This window comes from Dama dama, chromosome 6, assembly GCF_033118175.1.
Source record: "Dama dama isolate Ldn47 chromosome 6, ASM3311817v1, whole genome shotgun sequence".
Taxonomy (NCBI): Eukaryota; Metazoa; Chordata; class Mammalia; order Artiodactyla; family Cervidae; genus Dama; species Dama dama.
Genome location: NC_083686.1, coordinates 21,105,695 through 21,129,244, shown reverse-complemented (window position 1 = coordinate 21,129,244; position 23,550 = coordinate 21,105,695). Strand labels below are relative to the sequence as shown.

General features: G+C 38.4%; 1 protein-coding gene across 2 annotated transcripts in view; it reads left to right on the top strand.

The window, feature by feature from the left end:
• The window catches only part of CFAP299 (cilia and flagella associated protein 299), a 637,609-nt gene that overhangs the window by 441,556 nt on the left and 172,503 nt on the right, over positions 1-23,550 (top strand). The window lies entirely within an intron of this gene.

Genomic DNA, 23,550 nt, shown 5'->3' with positions numbered 1-23,550 from the left:
ATAAGTGCAGTCCAGAGTACCATCAACATAAATGGAATCCATTTTTTCCCTTTCAAGAAGGCTGAATCATCAGTAACAAAACTTTAAAAATGCTACCTAACATTCTAAATCACAGCTTTTTAAAAGCATAGAGATTTCCACACACATTCCCAGAAGCTGAAAACACATCTTCAACATCTTCAATACCCCTGAGAAGTAGGAAGGCATCACCTAACAGCAATTTGTGTCTGTTTACTATTTTGAGTATATATGGCTTAAATGGCTAAGGTTAAGGGGTTGTACAATCTCTTACAAGAATAAAATCAGTGGAAATATAAAAAATTCAGTTGATCCAGATAATATTTCATTCATATCTACTAAAAAATCATTTGATTTTATAAATATCTGGATGTTCCATTCTATATAAAAAATGGCCTGAAGTTACTAGTAGCAACATTAAAGGTAGATTCATATTTGAAACATGAAAATAAGTTTATTATTCACAGACCTATTCTATTTGCTTTGCCTACATAGGTCCAACTTTTAACCATTACAAGTATATAGAAAACCACCATTTTTGTTATGTTAAATTCAAAGTGTTTTTTTAACTGAATACATGATATAGAATTTCCTTCCTTTGATTCATTTTATTTCACTATGTAATTTAAGTGTGTACTCTCTACCAGATGGCTTTGTTAGATTCTGGGGCCAAAGGTCCAAGACAGAGATACCAAGAAGAATAAAACTGATTACAAACATCTTCCCATTTAAGGGGAATATAGACATGCAGATAGCCAGATATAGGATAAAATAAAGTATGCCTTGAATACAACTGCAAATAACAAAGACTGTGGTTGCTCAGAGGATGGACTGATTAATGCTGAGAGGATTCAAGTAAAGCTTTTGGCAGAAAGAGACATTTGAATTTGATCTATGATGTACAGCAATGCTTTCCAAAGGTAGAGAATAAGTAGGTGAGCAGAGCAGATTAGGTAACCTTAGGTTAAGCCTTTGAAAGAGGTCAATATAGTCAGTTACAAGAAAAAAAAATTAAGGTTTTTTTTTTAATGATTTTCTTGGAAATAATGTATGCGTGCATGCTCGGTCACTACAGTCGTGTCCAACTCTCTGAGACGCTATGGACTGTATCCTGCCAGGCTTTTCTGTCCATGGGGTTCTCCAGGCAAGAATACTGGAGTGGATTGATCACGCCCTCCTCCAGGGGATCTTCCTGACCCAGGGATCAAACCAGCATTGGCAGGCAGGTTCTTTACTACTAGCACCATCTGGGAAGCCCCATAATGATGTGTGAAACTGAAAGTAGTGAAGTCACTCAGTCGTGTCCGACTCTTTGCCACCCTGTGGACTGTAGCCCACCAGGCTCCTCCGTCCATGGAATTCTCCAGGCAAGAATACTGGAGTGGGTTGCCATTTCTTTCTCCAGGGGATCTTCCTGACCCAGGGATTGAACCCAGGTCTCCCACATTGCAGGCAGACGCTTTACCCTCTGAGCCACCAGGGAAGATGTGTACCTATTGTTAATTGCTTACCAGGTACCTGACATTTCACTTTGGCTTAATGAGAATTATTTCATTTGATACATTGTAGTATGAGGTATTATAAAAGAGGTATTACTATCCTATTTTACTGATTCACTAACTGAGGCTTAGTGAGTCTGTTATAGAATTTTACTGAGGGTGACACAGTTTATTAGTAGAATCAGACACGACTGAGCAACTAACACTTTCACTTTTGTATTAGATTTGTATTGCTGTGCAACATGTTACCATGAACTTAGTGGCTAAATTTCCATTTATTATCTCACAGTCTTATAGGTCATAAGTACATGCCCAGCTCAGTCTACTGTTCAGGGTCTTACAAAGCCTGGTTCTTATCTGAAGCCTGAGGACCTCCTCCAAGCTCATTTGTTGTTTGGTTCAGTTCAGTTGCTCAGTTGTGTCTGACTCTTTGAGACTCCATGAACTGCAGCACACCAGGCTTCCCTGTCCATCACCAATTCCCAGAGCTTGCTCAAATTCATGTTAATCAAGTTGGTAATGCCATCTAACCATCTCATCCTCTGTCATCCCCTTCTCTTCCTTCTCTTCCCAGCATCAGGGTCTTTTCCAGTGAGTCAGTTCTTCTCATCAGGTGGCCAAAGTATTAGAGTTTCAGTTTCAACATCAGTCCTTCCAAAGAATATTCAGGACTGATTTCCTTTATGATGGACTGGTTTGATCTCCTTGCAGTCCAAGGGACTCTCCAACACCATGGTTCAAAAGCATCAATTCTTTGGTGCTCTCCTTAGCTTAAAGTACAAGCATTTCATCATCCAAATGTTCTTAATGAAGGTACAGATGAGGTTTCTTCTATAATCCATAAATACAACTCCTAGGACATACTGCCCTCCCTCCGTGGACTTGTTAAAGTAAAAAGTAGTGTGTTCACAACATTCCCAATGTATCTGATGAGACAAGTGTATCAGATGATAGTTGTAAACATTCTGGCTCAAAAGAAGAGAAATGGAAGGTCAAACTGAATCACTGGTCCAAAGCAGTTCTGTAATCTGGAGTTCCTTGACTGCTTTGTTAAAGGTTGTGAATAATTCTCTGTGGTCTTCATTCCAGTCTCCTGGCTCTGTGTTTCACCCTCTAAGTCATTCTTTTTATGAAAAGAAGTTTGCAGATGGGTAGTTTGTCCACCTGCTTATTGGCAGTAGAATTTCGGTTACGAGAGGGTGGCGATCCCACAGCCTCCTTTCATTTTGTACTTCCTCTGTCCTATGGAGAAAGGAATGGCAACCCACTCCAGTATTCTTGTCTGGAGAATTCCATGGACAGAGGAGCCTGGCGGGCCACAGTCCATGGGGTCACAAAGAGTCAGACACAGCTGAGCGACTAAGTACATCACTGTCCTTTTCACCAAGCTTGAAATGTTTGTACTAATAGAACTTTTTCAAGGATTTTAGGGCCTTCCATGGATTTGTATGACATTGACTCCATTTAGACAAGTCATATTTACAAATCTTTTTGAGATAACTCCTTTCTCTTTGGCTCCTCTTTGTAGAGGTCCTCTAATTTGGTTGAAATGTGTGAGACAGCTGATGTCTTAAAATAGCCATAATTTAAACACAGGCCTCTTTTGCTCTGGAGCTCCTTCTTTTAATGTTAGGTTACTGCCATCTTCTAGAGTTATTTTTGAGGCATATTTTGTAATGATAGCTTAGAGTGAACCATGTCAGATTTGTGATCTCCGAAGAAGGAAATTTAGCTTCAGGATCAGGGACCAGGCTTGACCAGTCAGGGTTCTTGTGTGACAGAAGTTTTATTACAGTGAAAAAGGACAGAAATAGCTTCTGACATAGACATCAGAAGGCGGAGAGTGCCCCCCTCACTAGTCTTAGCAAGGGAGCTATATACTTTTTCAATTGGTTATTATAGTAAATCAAAAGAATGTTTCAAGGTTGTAAAGTTCTTACCAGACCCACTCCCACAATTTACATTTTAAGATGACAGGATTAGAACTAACAATAAAAAGATCTTACCAGACTCACTCCTACAATATACATTTTAAGATGACAGGATTAGGCAGAAGGTTCTTAAGAAGGAGAAACATGTCCTGAAGCAGGATACATTGTTATTATATAATCCTTAGCACAGAGTTTAAGCTGAGTTGTTTTGTTGTGTAATCATAGCTCTGGGTTTAAAGAAAAAAAAAAAAAACCGTTTTATGTGACTAAGACTAAGGAATGTACAAAAAATAGTTTGTCCTTTTCTCCTCCTTGAGAACCCCAGTCCCCTTTCTCCTCCTTGGGGACCCTGGACTTCTTATCATCTACCTAAGAATTGCTGACTGTATAGAGCTTCTCCATCTTGGCCTGCAAAGAATATAATCAATCTAATTTCAGTGTCTACCATCTGGTGATGTCCATGTGTAGAGTCTTCTTTTGTGTTGTTGGAAGAGGGTGTTTACTATGACCAGTGCGTTCTTTTGGCAGAACTCTATTAGCCTTTGCCCTGCTTCATTCTGTACTTCAAGGCCAAATTTGCCTGTTACTCCAGGTGTTTCTTGACTTTCTACTTTTGCAGTTCAGTCCCCTATAATGAAAAGGACATATTTTTTGGTTGTTAGTTCTAGAAGGTCACGTAGGTCTTCATAGAACCGTTCAACTTCAGCTTCTTTAGCATTACTGGTCGGGGCATAGACTTGGATTGCCGTGATATTGAATGGTTTGCCTTGGAAATGAATAGAGATCATTCTGTCATTTTTGAGATTGCATCCAAGTACTGCATTTTGGACTCTTTTGTTGACCATGATGGCTACTCCATTTCTTCTAAGAGATTCTTGTCCACAGTAGTAGATATAATGGTCCTCTGAGTTAAATTCAGCCATTCCAGTCTGTCTTAGTTTGCTGATTCCTAGAATGTTGATGTTCACTCTTGCCATCTCCTGTTTGAGCACTTTCAATTTGCCTTGATTTATAGACCTAACATTCCAGGTTCCTATGCAATATTGCTCTTTACTGCATCAGACTTTGCTTCTATCACCAGTCCCATTCACAACTGGGTGTTGTTTTTGCTTTGGCTCCATCCCTTCATTCTTTCTGGAATTAGGGATGAAGAATTGACTCTCTACGTAATTTAATATGTTAAAGCCAGAATTGATGTATATTCTTTTTCCAAGGATCAGGCACAGGTCAAATTTATTTACCTCCCACTGATAAAGAGATAAATCCATATTTGCTAAGAAGTATAGGTATTTGATACAGGAACATTTTACACATAGAAACATTAATTGCAATACTGGATGACAGAGTTAATATAACTAAATTTGTTCTCCTACTCAATCAGTTCAGTTGAATATAAGCTGTTACATGATCTCAACCAATAAAAAGCACTTTGGTATATTGTGTGCATCTTTTCAATTTATATTATTAGTTAGAAGCTTGTCTAAGTAATAATAAATGGTAATGTATAACATATATTTTTTAAAATCTCACTGACGCATCTAGGCTGACTGCAAGCATCTAGGTCTGATTGGTAGAGACCCATGTTCCTTCCATGTTGTTGCTCAGCCACCCGAAATAGATGTCTTCCACTATGTCCATCATGTACTCCACGGAGACTCCTCTGACCCCTGCCATAACTCCAGCTAACATGGACAAGGAGAACAGAAAGGGTGTGGCCATGGGCACCTCTATTTAAGAGAATGACTAGAAGTTGCTTCCTCTCACATCCCATTTTTTTTTAGAAAGCCTAGGCAAATGGCCATTCCTAGCTGCAAGGGACTCTAAAAAATTTAGTCTTTGATGAATAAAGACAGATTCAGCCAACATTTTTGTTATTGTAGAAAAAAGAAAAAATGATCAGAGGACTCTTAGTTATAACTGCCACATTTTTGTAATTGCTGTCCTGAGTGTTGTTCGCCAGTAATTCAGGTTATTATGACTGGTTTTGACCTGTCATTTCTGGCTAATCAAAGGTAGGCAAGTCGTATAGGATATGGAAGTCTAACATTTTACTGATTTGGCAGGGAGAGAAACACATTTAAGATAACCAAATAAGCAAATTATGGCAATCAGTAGTCACTAAGATACTAGTGAAAAAATTTTCTTTACAAAGGACGTTATAAACATCAAAGGAGACTAGTGACAAAAATGTCAAGAGTTGCCAGAAAAAGTGCGGTGCAAGCCTCTGATTGCTTCAGAGGATGTGAAGAAAAGAGGATATGACTGACATATAAAGACATGGAACACAGTTGCTTGGGGGAATAAGTGCTGTTAATTTCATTCAGCTCTTATTCAGATGATGCTCCATTTCAGGGAACTCATTTCCTAGGCTGGATAAAATAGTGACTCTACATAAGTCATTAAACTAAATCTCACATATAATTAGATTAATATTTCTCTAAACCACTTGAGAAAGTACATTTTCCTAATATGAATTATTTATAACTATCATTACTATGATTTTAGTGATATAACCACAGAATCAGCATAACTCTCATATATGGGATGTAATCAAGTATCATTTCAATATTATTTAAGAATTGTGGCCTGGCATACTGCTAGAATATGAAACAAATTCAGAATAGCATGGAGCAGAGATACATGGAATCCTAGTAAGTAGGAAAGTGAGTAGGGTGTGACAAACCAGACAGACGATATTTTCTGCTTAAGTTTCCTGAATTGAGAGACCTGAGTTGGTGCTCTTAGCCGATATCAGGTAAGACTTGAATCCCTGGTTGTTATAGCAACCAGTGGCCCAGTGTGTCCCTCATTGGCAAGGAAAAAAATCCATCTGGATGTCTGCAGTCTATTTTTTCTTTTACTCAGCAAAAAATGGTGATCCCAATTTTATTTTTTCCGTGGTAGATTGCTGTGGTTCAGTCGCTAGGACGTGTCCCACTGTTTGCAACCCCATGGACCACAGTGCAGCACACCAGACCTCCCTGTCCTTCACTGTCTCCCAGAGTTTGCTCAAACTTATGTCCATTGAGTTGGTGATGCCATCCAACCATTTTTTCCTCTGTCGTCCCCTTCTCCTCCTTCCCTCAATATTTCCCAGCATCAGGATCTTTTCCAATGAGTCAGATCTTTGCATCAGGTGGTCAAAGTATTGGAACTTCAGCTTCAGTATCAGTCTTTCCAATGGATATTCAGGGTTGATTTTCTTTAGGATTGATGGGTTTGCTTTCCTTGCAGTCCAGGGGACTCTTCAAGAGTCTTATCTAGCACCACACTTTAAAACACGAGAAGTATTAAAATTACAAGTGTAGGTTATACAGAGTAAATTATAAGGATAACCTTATTATGTATTTGTTAAACTAGAAATACATATTTTTGTGATAATTTTCTGTCTTTTTTTTGATATTTAGACACTTTGAATGAGAGATTTCGAAATAGTATTTAGCAGGTGAGCCTTAGATTCCAATTATATGTGTATCTGAGTAATTTTTTGAGACTTACAATTTGTAGATCAAAAGTTATAAAAGAAGTTTTCATGTTATTAATAAGTCTTAAATGTAATTATGCTTCAGAGTTTAATATAGTTGGGTTAGGAAAGTTACATAAGTGCTGTAGAAAACTACTAACTGAGAATAATTGAATTACTATGAAAGAAAGTTAATCACAAATTTATACATGAACTATAGTTGAAAGTGTTTCAAGATATTTAATTAAGTTTGTCAATGTGGGGATTGTTAAGAAATTTGAATTTGTTTACATTATACTGATTAAACACTAAACAAAACTCTCTTGAAAGATGTTGTTAAAATTTACTCAATTTAGAAAAAGAATAATGAAGAAACATTTAAAATAACTTAAAATTTGAATTTAAAACCTTAAGTAAAATAGATCTGTGATGTGTATTTATTAAATTTAGTATTAAGTTAAGGAATCCAAACAGCTAAAGTTAAATTTTCCAGGCACAAGAATTAACCTCATGGTCACGAAAATATGACAGAGACAAATATCTCCTTATGGGAAGGATAGTAATACTTATATTTTGAAAAATAAAAGTAATACTAATTCAAACAAGTGCATATAAAAACCAAAAATCATTGTGCCTTCATCCAGTGGCATAAATCCTTTCACACTTTTTCTACATACATACAATAAATATATACATTTGTAAGTATTGTAGTTAAAGTTTATTTTCTCTCTCCCTTTTTTTTTTTTTTTTGCAAAAATGCTTCTTTGGACAAAGATTTTTATTGAAGTATAGTTGATTTATAACTTGTATTAATTTCAGTGTACAACATGGTAATTCAATATTTTATAGAGTACATTCCATTTTAAGTTGTTATAAGATATTGGCTATATTCCCTGTGCTGTACAATATATCCTTATAGCTTATTTATTTTGTATTTACTAGTTTGTTCTTCTTAATCCTTTACACCGATATTGTCCCTCTCTACTTTTCTCTCCCCACTGGTGATCAATATTCTATTCTTTATATTTGTGAGTCCATTTCTATTTTTGTTATATTCATTTGTTTGTTTTATTTTTTAGATTCCACATATAAGTGAAAACAGTATTTGTCTTTCTCTAATTTATTTTACTAGGTTTATTACCCTGTGTGCGTGCATGCAAGTCACTTCATTTGTGTCTGACTCTTTGTGACTCTAGGGACCATAGCCTGCCAGGCTCCTCTGTCCGTGGGATTCTCCAGGGAAGAATACTAGAGTGGGTTGCCATTTCCTTCTCCAGGGGATATTCGCAACCCAGAGATTGAACCCACATCTCTTGTATCTCATGAGTTGGCAGGTGAATTCTTCACCACTAGTGCCACCTGGGTGGAGAAGGCAATGAACCCCACTCCAGTACTCTTGCCTGGAAAATCCCATGGACGGAGGAGCCTGGTAGGCTGCGGTCCATGGGGTCGCTAAGAGTCGGACACGACTGAGCGACTGCACTTTCACTTTTCACTTTCACACACTGGAGAAGGAAATGGCAACCCACTCCAGTGTTCTTGCTTGGAGAATCCCAGGGACGGGGGAGCCTGCTGGGCTGCCGTCTATGGGGTCGCACAGAGTCAGACACGACTGAAGTGACTTAGCAGCAGCAGCAGTGCCACCTGGGAAGTCCTATTACCCTGCAGGTCCATCCATGTTGTTGCAAATGGCTAATTTTCACTTTTTTTAATTATAAATAATGCACCATGAACATTGAGGTGCATGTCTTTTCAAATTAATGTTTTCAGTTTACTCAGATATATACCCAGGAGTGGAATTGCCGGACCATACTATCCTTGGTGGCTCAGATAGTAAAGAATCTGCCTGCAAAGCGAGAGACGGGGATTCTCTCCCTGGGTGGGGAAGATCCCCTGGATAAGGGAATGGCTACCCATTCCAGTATCCTATCCTGAAGAATTTCATTGACAATGTAGCCTGGTATGCTACAGTCCATAGTATCGCAAAGAGTCGGACATGGCTGAGCGACTAACAGTTTCATTGTTATTTCTTGTATTCATGGTTAGTTCTGTTTTTTAGTTTTTTGAGGAAAGTCCCTACTGTTTCCATAGTAGCTGCCCCAATGACATTCCCACCAGAAGTGTACTTGAGTTCTCTTTGCTCCATATCTTTACCAACATTTTTTATTTGTGGTCTTTTTGATGATAGCTATTCTAACAGATGTGAAGTACTATCTTATTTTGGTTTTGATTGCATTTTCCTGATGATTGGTGATTTTGAGCATCTTTTCATGTGCCTGTTGGCCATCTATCTGTATGTCTTCTTTGGAAAAATGTCTATTCATATCTTCTGCTGATCCTTTAATTCGACAGTTTTTTTGATATTGATTTGTATGAACTGTTCATATATTTTGGACTTTAACCCCTTATTAGTCATATCACTTGTGACTATTTTCCCCCACGCAGTAGGTTGGCTTTTCATTTTGGTGACAGTTTCCTTTGCAGTGCAAAACCTTTTAAGTTCGATTAGATCCCCTTTGTTTATTTTTGTTTTTGTTCCCATTGTCTTATGAGATGGATAAAAAAATATTGCTATGATTTATGTCTAAGAGTATTCTACCTATGTTCTTTCCTAATAATTTTATGCTTTTCAGTCTAACATTTAGGCCTTTATCAATTTTGAGTTTACTTTTATATATAGAGAGAAAAAATGTGGCAGTCATTCTTTTACATGTAGCTGGACAGTTTTCCCAGCACCACTCATTGAAGAGACTGTTTTTTCTCCATTGCATATTCTTTTTCTTGTCTGATTGCTTTGATTAGGACTTCAAATACTATGTCAGATAAAAAGTAGCAAGAATGGGCATCCTTGTCTCTGATTTGAAAAGAAATGCTTTCTTTTCTCTATGAGATATCATAAATAGCCTTTATTTTATTGAGTTGCGTTCCATCTATACCAACTTTGATGAGGGTTTTTATCATGAATGAATATGGAGTTTTATCAAATGCTATTTCCATGTCTAATGAGGTGATCATATGACTTTCATTCTTTCTTTGGTTAATGTGGCATATCACATTAATTGACTGCAGATAGTCAACCATCCCTTCATCCCTAGAATAAATCCCACTTGATCATGGTGTATGATACTTTTTATATATTTCTAGATTCAGTTTGCTAACATGTTGTTGAGGATTTTTACATCTATATTCATCAAAGGTATTGACCTGTAATTTTTCTTCTTTTGTAATGTCTTTTATGGTTTTGGTATCAGGGTAGTGGTGGCCTGGTAGAATTAATTTGAAAAATAGGCAAACTTTCTGGCAGATACTTTGGTGGTATATATCAAATAGCGTGGAACATTCACATTCTTTTATCTGTTTGCTGTTTCTAAATATTTACGGACAAAGCTATTCATCACGTGTGTGCATACTAAGTCACTTCAGTTGTGTCCAACTATTTGTGACCCTATGGACCATAACCTGCCAGGCTCCTCTGTCAAAGGGATTCTGCAGACGAGAATACTGGAGTGGGTTCCCATTTCCTACTCCAGGGGATCTTCCCGACTCTTAAAGTCTCCTTCAGTGGCAGGCAGGTTCTTTACCACTAACACCACCTGGGAAGCTCATTCATCACAGTCATACTTATTTTAAAAATTGAATAAAACTAAATGTCCAAAGAAAGGACTCATTAAAAAGCCATCTTCATTTGGTGAACTATATATGATGTAGCTATTAAAAACTTTGTTTTCAGAACAACTGCATGAGAATATTGCTTAGTGGAAAACTAAGCTATAAGCTTATGTATAAATATGCTTCTAATCAAAATGAATATGTGATATGGAGAGATATATTTGTAAGTATAAAAGAAGACTAGGAACTATTACATCATAATTTTAGCATCTCAGGGTGCTAGAGTTACAGATTTTAAAATGTGTTTTACTTATAAATATCTCCACATTCAGGTCTTCCTCAGTAGTCATATATTATCTTAATAATTATAAATAATAAATGATTTAACATTTAATCATACAAATAATGGATATTGAATTTTATATAATCATTTATTCATTTTATCCACTAATTCATTATTACGCCTCTTCCATCTTTCACACATTGTGTTTATTTTCTTGTGATTTGGCTCTGTTTAGTTGATATATTTTTAGATCATCTAGTCAATCAGTTCGTGGAATGAAATTAGAACACATTCTTCCAAATTCCAACCAAGCATTCTTTGTCTGAGACTACACTGCAAAATAAGAAATAATTTGAAAATTAACTAAAAGAAGCACCAGAACACTAAAAGTGAAGAAAAAGAAATCAGTGCAAATATGTTTGTATGAAAGGTTAAAATCTTGGGCTTGTGAGAAGTTTAGAGAATATTTTTGAAAAACTGGCCATCCAAATAAAACAAGTTTGTGTGGGATGTAAATTCATAAACAAAATGGTTATATGAAGTGAGAAAGGCATGAGTCTTTGTTTGCTTCGATATTATTTTTAACACGTTGAAATATTCCAGTAAGTGATTTGAATTGCAATTTAGGAACCAACTGAGTCAACAAAATAAATATGACAATTTGATGCCATTTGAGGATATTGGCATTTTATAAAAGAAATTGTCTCGCAGAGTAGATCGTGGTTCTGGCTTGGGTTGCATCTCTTTTTCTTTTTTTTTCCCCCCTGGATGGAGATGGTTGCCACCAGGTTCAAAGTATTCTCTTGCCAACTCTAACACCATGGAAATAATTTAAAAGGTGCAATGCATGAAATGCTTCAAGGTAATGAGGCTTTTATAACTGTTTAGAATACAAGGATGCCCTTGTACAGGTGATCAAGAGAGGGAACATACAGATATATCATGCTAATTTGGCAATTTTCACACTTATTTTAGGACCATAGCCAAAGCTCATCAAAGTATGCTTCTCTACAATGTTTGAGCAAACTCTGGGAGATGGTGAAGGACAGAAAAGCCTGGCATGCTGCAGTCTATGGGGTCGCAGAGTCAGACACGACTGAATGACTGAACAACAACAACTATAATCTCAGGCCATAGAGGTTGCTCAACCTCTACTTAAATGTTTCTAGAACAGAGAAATCTCAGTCTCTCCCGGGTTCTCAACTGGGGATCACAGATACTGTATGCGTGTGTTAGTCACTCAGTTGTGTCCTACTCTTTGTGACCCCATGGACTGTAGCTCGCCAGGCTCCTCTGTCCATGGAATTCTCCAGGCCAGAATACTGGAGTGGGTTGCCATGCCCTTCTCCAGGGGATCTTCCTAATCCAGGGATAGAACCCAAGTCTCCAGCATGGCAGGCAGATTCTTTACTGTCTGAGCCACCATGGAAGCCCCACAGATACCATAGGAGTGCTTAATGGAGCTTTAGGGATCAGACAACACCCTGAAGTTACATCCAAATTTTTTGATTCGTGTGTTAGTTTTCATGTCTTAATTCCCAAAAACGTCAGCATCCTCAAAATATTAAAAACCACTGCAGAGGTAGCTGATTACATTTTTCAAGCAGATTGAGTAACTGAAAAACTGGATTTTATATATATATATATATACACACACACACACACACATATATAAATTCTAAAACAAGACAGAATAAGTCTAGTCACTAGATCTGTTTATAACCCTTTCAATAGAACAACTAATTCACTGCTGCTGCTGCTAAGTCACTTCACTATTTCTCCTAAAATCTCTTTCACTCTAAACATCCTCATTTTCCTAAGTATTTCTGTACTGACAACTTTTTGCCCCATCACCATGGCCACTCTCTTTTATACATACTCCACTTTGATCATTATTGCTTCTTGAGGTGTGGTTCCATCTGTGCAAACGTCAGGTGTTACCCTATCGGCACACACAACGAGGAGGATTAATTCTCCTCGTATTCTGTTCACTCATCTTATATTAATACAGAAATACTTACCTTTTGGAGGGAGCCATAACAAATGTTTCTCCCCTTTGAATATCAAATAATTTTTTATGTATTCAGATGTAATATTTGCTTAATTCCATAAAGAAAACTGAAATTATGCATCCCTCAGAGACCTGGGTTTGATCCCTGGGTTGGGAAGATCCCCTGGAGAAGGGAAAGGCTCCCCACTCCAGTATTCTGACCTAGAGAATTCCATGGCCTGTATAGTCCACGGGGTCATAAAGAGTGGGACATGACTGAGCAACTTTCACTTTCACTTACATTCTCACTCCAGCTCCCCCACCTACTTTATTTTCTCTTTTCTATGACTAGGACATTTGATTGTTTGGCCTCACCTTCTGTTAAGTCACTCATGTGCTTGCTTTGACTTTTCATTCAGAACAAGCAAAGTTGTCTGTTTGCTGATCTTATTTCCTCCCAAATTTCCCAGGATGGCATATAGAGAAATACAAGCCATACAGATGTAAAACACTGAAGTTTGATTCTTAGTTCTGTCTCTTGTTATTAAAAATAGTTGTATGATCTTGAATAGTTTAGTTGACATTTCAAAGCATCAAAGCATTCTTCATCTATAAAGTGGAAATATTAATATCTAGTTCATATCATTATAAGAATTAGAAAAGATTGTCTATACATTTTTTAGATTAACTTTATTCTTTCTCCTTTCTACATTCAATTGTTAACAATGTTAGTATTTTTATTATATTATATACCTATAGAAGACTGAGGAATGCTTAGTAAATTTTAGGCCTCATACCATATGCATGCCTCTACTCTTTAACAGGTTCTCCTCCTACTGCCTCACACCACCCACTGTCCTTTTTCTTCAGCTTTAGCCATGCTGGCTTTCTTACTGTTTCTAAAACATTCCACACAAACTCCCATTTCAAAGTTTTTGATTTGCTGTTCACTTTATCTGAATCACTCCCTGCTTCCCTCCCCCTTCCCTCCAATTTAAAAAGTATTTCTTATCTCCTACTTCATGTCTTTATTTTTCAAGTGAAGCCAGCCTGTCAACTTGGTAGCACCTGGCCTCCTCCAAACACAAGAGATAAACCTTGAATATCCTGACATGCTAGAAATCACGGAAGCTCTCAAACAAGACCAGGGTTGTGTGGAACACAGTTTCATAATCAAAAAGAAGAGAGTATGTAGATGAAACTTCTGTTTCTGGCTATTATGGAGTAATCTGTATCAGGCCATCCCTTTTATTGAGTATTATCATAAAGGCAGGATTAAAAAAATTGATAAATAAATACAATGTTTTAAAGTTAATCAATGAATTACCAAGGTGGCCAGCATCTGAGAGCTTCACATTCCAGAAAGAAATTTAGGTGGCTCAACTCTTTCTGCCAGCTTTCCCATAGAATATTAGTCAAATTTCAGACACAGCACTAAGGTGAAGCAGAAAGCAATAACCTAAAGCAGGGGTCAACAAACTGCTACCCGAGGGCCAGATCTGGTCTGTTGTGCACACCGTGCTCATTGGGTTACATAGGTAATGTCTGTGGCTGCTTCTGGAGGTCAATGGCAGAGTTGAAAGGTTTTATTAGCCTCCCTAGCTTGTAAATCAGACATGTCTTTATGTTTCTTTCACAGAACTGGAAGGACAAATCCTGGATTTTAGGGCTGCCAATTGGGTTGAATCGCTGATCCAGGAAGATCCCATGAAGAAGAAAATGGCAACCCACTGCAGTATTCTTGCCTGGGCAATCCCATGGACAGAGGAGCCTAGCGGGCTACACTGCGTGTGGTACCAAAGGGTCGGACATGACTTAGCAACTGAGCAACAGGGACAGTGACGTAAGAGAAAGGGAGTATCAAAGTGTCAAAGAGTGCTGGAAAACATGTTTTTCAGTTGAGACCTCTGGAAAGCTATACTATGACTAAAACCAAATTCAAAATAGATTCCACAAAACACAATACCCAACTTTGCTTCCTCTCAGTCCTTGAATGGATTGAAGTCCTTAATTTATACCAACTCTTCTTAACAAACTGAAGAGTAATAAATCTTTGAAAGAATACGACTTTATCCAGAACTTCTACAACTTTTCATACTCAGTGCCTGACATGTAGTCAGTAACTACCAGAAGTATCAGGAGACAACACAAGTGAAAAGTAAGAGAGGAAAACAAATACATAATAAAAAGGGAGCCTAAAAGTGTCAAGACAGTGAAGTTACCAGTTATAATAACTGAGCAACAGATACAAGAAAATAAATGACAGTATTGGTAACTCACCATAGAACCATAATAAGGCCCAAATTAAAAATTTTAAAAGTGAAAAATACCATTAATGAAAGTAGGGGATTTGGGAGAGAATAGATACATGTGTATGTATGGCCGAGTCCCTTCACCATTCACCTGAAACTGTCACAGCATTGTTAATCGGCTATGCTCTAATACAAAATATTTCTGGTGTTAAAAAATATGAAGAAAGTTAGAGCACAATAGATATGTTTGTGTATTCAGTCACTAAGTCATGTCTGACTCTTTGTGACCCCATTGACTCTAGCCCGCCAGGCTCCTCTGTCCATGGGATTTTCTAGACAAGAATGCTAGAGCTCATGGTCATTTCCTCCTCTGGGGATCTTCCCAACCCAACCCAGGAATTCAACCCATGTGTCCTGAATGTCCTGTATTGCAGGTGGATTCTTTATTGTTGAGCTGTTGGGGAAGCAAGCAGATAACAGTTAGACTAAAGCAATAAAAGAAAGATGGAAAACATCCAAGGAAAGGTAACAGACATGGGTCTCGATAAAAAGCCTAAATGCCTGTCACGTGGGCTCTAATATAGAAGAGAGAGAGAAGGAAGTGGAAACACAATTTGAAGAGATACTAGTTTTTTAAAAAATATTATAAACTAGATAAAAACTAATAAAACTTTAGTAATCCTAAAGAAGATGAGTGAAAAGAAGCTATACCTTCTACATTTTCATATATCTTCTGAAAATTTAAAGCTGAAGAAAACTGTAAAAACAGCCAGAGATAGAAAGAAAAAAACTACATTTCCCTCAATGAAGCTACAGTAAGACTGACACCTATTAACTTGAAACTATGGAAACTTGATGAATCTGATCAAAGTTCTAAATATATAACTAGAAAAACCACAGGATTATATTAAATGTCATCAGGTCTTCCATGCTATGCTTGCTAAGTCATTTTAGTTGTGTCCAGTTCTTTGTGACGCTATGGACCATAAGCCGCCAGGCTCCTATATCCATGAGATTCTCCAGGCAAGAATACTGAAGTGGGCTGCCGTGCCCTACTCCAGGGGATCTCCCTGACCCAGGGATCGAACTCATGTCTACTGCGGCTCCCACATTGTAGGCAGAGCCTTTACTGCTGAGCCGCTAGGGAAGCCCCATCACCAGGTATAAAGACAGCCAAATCCAGAAGGTCAAAAATTCTAATGACATATGGTTTCTTCATCAGACACATAAAAGAAGAAAGAGGAGAAGGAGAAGAGTGGAGGAGGAGAGGAGAACTGTAGGAAGAGGAGGAGGAGGAGGAGGGGAAGAGATGGGGAGAGGGAAAGAGAGGGGGATGGGGGAGTAGGAGAAGAGCAGTGAGTTCCCTACACATGAATGAGTTCTGTTCTAGGAGCCTGTTCTTAAGTCCAGTTGGCTCAAAAGTCCAACAAAATCAGCCTCAGTACCCAACTAACGCAATCAACTATATAGTACTGTACTGTAGCAGGTTGATAATACCTGTCACTGCTGCTTTTACACTTGTTTCTGGACATCCTGGGCTTGAAATGAAGATACTGTACTACTGTGCTATACAGTAAAGTACACAAGAGCCCAGCCACTTGCAGACGGTGCACGCACGTGACAGTGTATGCCAGACACTTGAACTAACTTAAGTGATGGGACAGGAAAACACATGTTTGCATCTTTGAAAATTTGCAACTTGAAGGTTAGTGTGTAGGGGACTTACTGTAGAAAGGTAGAAAGAGGAGGATGAAGAGAAGAAAAAAGAAGGAAAAGAGAGAGAGGAATGGGAAGGGGAAGGGGAGGAAGAAGAGGAAGCGGAGGAGGGAAAATTATCTTGAAATGTATATTAACCTTATGCGTTATTAGAACTTTGCACGTATCCTATTTCAATAAACTCAGAGAAGACATTTGTGAAACAGCTGGGGAAATGTAGGTGTGATAATCCTATTTTTTGTTTAAATTTATTTTTAATTGGGGGATAATTGCTTTACAATATTGTGTTGGTTTCTGCCATACGACAATGTGTATCAGCTATCTGTATAATATAGCCCCTCCCTCTTGAATGAACATATTTTTAAAAGCCCTTAACTCTTAGAGATATGTACCAAACTGAACACAGATAACAATATGATATTTATGATTTCCTTTAATATAATTCAGTGGAGGTGTGGCTAAGTGGGTAAACAAGATTTCCCACATTGATAATTTTTGAAGCTGTTGATGAATACAGGAAATATACTACCATATTTGTATTTTAGAACCTTTCTGTAATAAAAAGTCAAAATCACAGAAAGAAAGAAAGAAAGAGCTAAAAGCTATAAATAGCTTTATAGTTTAAATAATTAAATTTAATTAATAAGTTTAAATAATTAAATAAATTTATAGTTTAAATAGCTATAAATAGTTGAACAAAATGAGCTTGCAATTCACATTTAAAAAGGCATGTCTGTGGAATTATTTTACTACACCTAAGTCCCAGGTATTTCCTCAGAAACACAAAAAGTCAAAGCAACAGTTCTAGATTCCAGAGTTTCAGTTCTTTAATAGTGACTCAGGATCACGTTTTTTGTTTCTTCTGGGAACTCCCTGGCAGTCCAGCCGTTAAGACTCAGGCTTTCACTTCCTAGGTTAACTTACACCAAGAGCATAAACATAAAACATTGTGTTTTTAAATTTCTGTACATCATTTGTCTAACATTAATACATCATCATTTCAAAGATACACTATTTGTATGCATCACTGCTGTATAAGAATCTTTCTGGTTCCTGGAAGGAAGTTTCTAAATCCTTGAAATTTCCTGAGTAATAGGAGTGTCTTAGTTATTCATGAGCCCCTTGGATCACCCCTCAGTTTACGCTAAGAGATGAACTGACTCAGGATGGGAGCTGGGCACCAGAAAGACCAAATCAAGAGGCTTGGGGCTTGGAGTGAGCCTAACCTTGAGGGACAAAAGGGCAGAGATTTGGTATGAGTTCAAGCAGATGATCAATGGTTAAATCAATCAAGTCTTCCCTATTGGAAAAAAAAAAAGGCTCAGGCTTTCATTGTTCTGGACCTGAGTTCACCCCGTCAGGGAACTAAAATCCTGCAAGCTGCACAGTCTGGCCAGAAAGAAAACTTCTTCTTTCAAATGTGTGCTGTAGGCACTGCACAAGACTTCCTAGCGGAAGTGCAATAGAAAATCACAAACCACCTCTACAGAGTGTACAGGGTGTGCTTTATGCACCAGTTTGGTGAGGAGTAGGTAAGCACCTATATCTCTGTATAATATTCTAGAATAGTAGATTATTTTTGAGATTTAATCTTCAAGAGATACATTCCATAAAGAACAGAAAGGATAGCTAACAAGAACTTGCCTGTCACCACGCTTGATCTAGTCTGTTGGTCTGGAATCTGACTGGCCTTTCCAGGTGTATCTGTGCAATTCCAGGCAAGTCACTCAAGCACTGTGCTTTAATGTCCTCTGTGGAATGTGATAATCATACTAACTAGGTCATATAATTGTTATAAGTCAGGGGAGAGATCTATTCTTTTTGCCCAGTATCCATTTTACCCTTTTACTAGTCGTGAGTCCTTAGTATCTCAGTTTTCCTCTGGTAAGCCACCCCTTTCGCACTTTTAACCTGTGTTCATAAGAGAAAGCATGTGATTTAACCTGGCTCTATGATTGGGTCAGAGACGTTTACGTTGTCCAGTGAGAACAAGAGATACAAAGATAATTTTTCTAGGATTTTTGGGAGAGAGGGACATTTTCTTTGTCACTGGACTGGAATCTAGAAGAATGTGAATCTGAAACTGCTATGAGCCATCTCGCTGGGAAGAACTTGAGAACTGAAATAACATGGGAGGAAGGTGGAGCCTAAGCATGGGGTTAAATCAGGCAGAAATTGTTTAAGCCCCCTAATCTAGCAGTTTGTGAAAGAAGCTTGCCTTTTAGTTACTTGAACCACAAAATTCCTTATTGCACAAGGGGAGTGGGAGGGTTGAGTTTAAGCAAGTTTAAGTTGGATCTTATGACTCCTGAAGTATAAAGAATGCTAACCAGATGAGGTGTACATATACATGTATATGTATATATATGTATATATATATAAATTAGGATAGAGGATAGGAAAAATGCACACTGGCGCTCAGTAATATAACACTTCTGTGTATTCATTATAGTCTAGATACTCTTCTTGTTCTATTGGCATCATATAATTATCTTACGTAATCCTTATAATCTATTACGCAGGGCATTTTATTTTATCTATTGCGGCATAACAAATTACACCAAAATTTAACATATATGGTTTCATTGTTTCTGTAAGTCAGGAGCTTACAGAATAAGGGATCAGCTTATTTAATCCTGGTCTGACTCATAGTCTTAACAAGAGCTTTCAGTTAAAAAATCTTTTGGGATTACAAATATGTGAAGACTTGACTGGGGCTGGAGGATCCACTTTCAAGATAGAAAAATAAGTGATCCTATAGAGGCAGAAGCTTCACTGTCTTTCATGATTGAGTACTGGAAGTGATACTCTGCCACTTACATGTCATCCTATTGCTTACACAAGTTATCCCTCTTTAGTGTAGGGGCAGGCTACATAAGGATGTGCATACAGGAGGCAGGGACCATTGGGGACTGGCTAACCACACAGAGTATGTCATTATCTCTGTTCTAAACATGAGAAAACTAAAACTTGGAATAAATAATTTGTCCAAAGTCAATAGCTGTTGAGCGATGGAACATGAGTGGGCACTTAGCTAGTCTTTTTTCCAGGACCTACTCTCTTAATCACAGTGCAATGCTTTCTGGTTAACTGTCTCAGTAGAAGTTATCCTTTATCACTTATCATGTATCCAGCAACTCATTTGCCTTCATAAGTGAATGTAAGAATATAGAATATAAAACTTAATGTCTATCTCTATCACTTTAATATTGAAACATGTGTCAGAAGGCTTAAGACAATGTATCCTTGCAAAAGTCTGTTTCAAAAGATTTCATGTATATTAAAACATTTGGAACAACTACCCTAGTGTCTCCATTGGCTAAACCCAATCAGAAACAAGCCAGTTTGGGAGCCTTGAGTGCACTTCTCAGGGTTAGCCTTCAGAGCATAGAGCCAGGCAGAAATAGGCAAAGAAGTTCCACAGAGCAAGAGAATTAACAAGCCTAGCGTCCCTACACCTTTAATTAGCAAATTGCTTACTTGGAAATAAGTGATTTGTAAGTAAAGTGAAAAAATAGCCCCATGTAGAGCACATCTTCTCCTGTGAGAACTCCAAAACTACAACTCACTGCAGAACAACCATCGACTGGAGAATGTTGGATTCCACCAAAAAAAGATACCCCACATCCAAGGGCAAAGGAGAAGCCCCAGAGACATGGTAGGAGGGGTGAAATCGCATTTAGAACCAAACCCCTTACCCGCCAGAGATGCTCAGAGGGCTCAAACAAACCTTGTGTGCACCAGGACCCAGAGACCCCACAGAGACTGAGCCAGAAATGTTTGAGTGTCTCCTGCAGAGGTACAGGTCGGCAGTGGCCTGCCGCAGGGGCAGGGGCTCTGGGTGCAGCAGACCTGGGTATGGCATAAGTCCTCTTGGAGGAGGTCACCATTAACCCTACCACAGAGCCACTGGAACTTACACATGACTGGGGGAACAGACTCTTGAGGGACACAAACAGAACCTTGTGCACACCAGGACCCAGAAGAAAGGAACAGTGACCCATAAGAGACTGACCCAGACTTGTCATGAGTGTCCAGGAGTCTCCGGTGGAGGGGTGGGTCGATGGTGGCCTGCTGCCAAGGTTGGGGGCACTGAGTGTGGCAGTGTGTGCAGGGGACCTTTTGAAGGAGGTCCTCATATGTTCATTGCCTCCACCATAGTTTTGCCTCAGGTAAAACAACAGGGAGGGAACACAGCTCCAGTCATCCACAGAAAATTGGATTAAAGATTTACCCACCCATCAGAACAAGACCCAGTTTCCCCCTCAGTCAGTCTCTCCCATCAGGAAGCTTCCATAAGCCTCTTATCCTTATCCATCAGAGGGCAGACAGAATGAAAACCACAGTCACAGAGAACAAACCAAACTGATCACATGGACTACAGCCATGTCTAACTCAATGAAACTATGAGCCCGCCATGTAGGGCCATCCAAGATGGACAGGTCATGATGGAGCGTTGTGACAAAACATGGTCCACTGGAGAAGGGAATGGCAAACCACTTCAGTATTCTTTCCTTCAGAACCCCATGAACAGTATGAAAAGGCAAAAAGATAGGACACTGAAAGATGAACTCCCCAGGCTGGTAGGTGGCAACATAGTATGCTATGGGAGATCAGTGGAAAAGTAACTCCAAAAAGAATAAAGAGACAGAGCCAAAGCAAAAATAGCACCCATTGGTGGATATGACTGGTGATGGAAATAAAGTCTGATGATGTTACTATACTCCTGCATAGTAACCTGGAAGGTTAGGTCCATGAATCAAGGCAAATTGGAAGTGCTCAAACAGGAGATGGCAAGAGTGAACATCAACATTTAAGGAATCAGCAAACTAAAATGGACTGGAATTGATGAGTTTAACTCAGATGACCATTATATCTACTACTATGGACAAGACTCCTTTAGAAGAAATGGAATAGCCATCATAGTAAACAAAAGAGTCCAAAATGCAGTACTTGAATGCAATCTCAAAAATGACAGAATGATCTCTATTCATTTCCAAGGCAAATCATTCAATATCGCAGTAATCCAAGTTTATGTTCCAACCAGCAATGCTGAAAAGCTGAAGTTGAATGGTTCTATGAAGACCTACAAGACCTTCTAGAACTAACACCCAAAAAAGATGTCCTTTTCGTCATAGGGAACTGGAAAGCAAAAGTAGGAAGTTAAGAGATAACCTGGAAAACAGGCAAATTTGGCCTTGGAGTACAAAACAAAACAGGTCAAAGGTTAACAGAGTTTTGCGAATAAAATGCACTGATCATAGCAAACACCCTCTTCCAACAACACAAGAGATGACTCTACACATGAACATTACCTGATGGTAAATACTGAAATCAGATTGACTATGTTCATTGCAGCTGAAGATGGAGAAGTTCTAAACAGTCAGCAAAAACAAAACAGGGAGCTGACTGTGGCTCAGATCATGAATTCCTTATTGCCCAATTCAGACGTAAATTGAAGAAAGTAGGGAAAACCACTAGACCATTCAGGTATGACCTAAATCAAATGCCTTACAATTATACAGTGGAAGTGATGAATAGATTCAAGGGATTAGATCTGGTAGACAGTTTGCCTGAAGAACTATGGATGGAGGTTCATGACATTGTACAAGAGGCATTGATCAAGACCATCCCCAAGAAAATGAAATGCAAAAAGGTAAATGATTGTCTGAGGAGGCCTTACAAATAGCTATGAAAAGAAGAGAAGCAAAAAGCAAAGGAGAAAAGGAAAGATATACCTATTTGAATGCAGAGTTCCAAAGAATATCAAGGGGAGATAAGAAAGACATCCTCAGTGATCAATGCAAAGAAACAGGGGAAAATAATATTGGCACTCAATATGCCAGCAAATTTGGAAAACTTGGCAGTGGCCACGGGACTGGAAAAGGTCAGTTTTCATTCCAGTCCCAAAGAAAGACAATGCCAAAGAATATTCAGACTACTGGACAATTGCACTCATCTCACATACTAGCAAAGTAATGCCCCCAATTCTCCAAGCCAGGCTTCAACATTATGTGAACCGTGAACTTCCAGATGCTCAAGCTGGATTTAGGAAAGGCAGAGGGACTAGAGATCAAATTGGCAACATCTGCTAGAGCATTGAGAAAGCAAGAGTTCCAGGAAAACATCTACTTCTGCTTTATTGACTACGTCAAAGTCTTTGACTGTGTGGATTACAACATCCTGTGGGAAATTCTTTAAGAGATGAGAATACGAGACCATCTGACCTGCCTCCTGAGAAATCTGAATGCAGGTCAAGAAGCAACAGTTAGAACTGGACATGGAACAACAGACTGGTTCCAAATTGGGAAAGAAGTACATCAAGGCTGTATATTGTCACCCTACTTATTTAACTTATATGCAGAGTACATCATGAGAAATGCTGGGCTGGATGAATCACAAGCTGGAATCAAGATATCTGGGAGAAATATCAATAACCTCAGATATGCAGATGACACCACCCTTATGGCAAAAAGTGAAGGAGAACTAAAGAACCTCTTGATGAAAGTGAAAGAGGAGAGTGAGAATGTTGACTTAACACTCAACATTAAGAAAACTAAGATCATGGCATCCTGTCCCATCATTTCATGTTAAATAGATGGGGAAACAGTGGAAACAGTGGCTGACTTTATTTTCTTGGGCTCCAAGATCACTGCAGATGGTGACTGCAGCCATGAAATTAAAAGACGCTTGCTCCCTGGAAGAAAAGCTCTGACCAACCTAGAGAGCACATTAAAAAGCAGAGACATTACTTTGCCAACAAGGGTCCGTCTAGTCAAGGCTATGGTT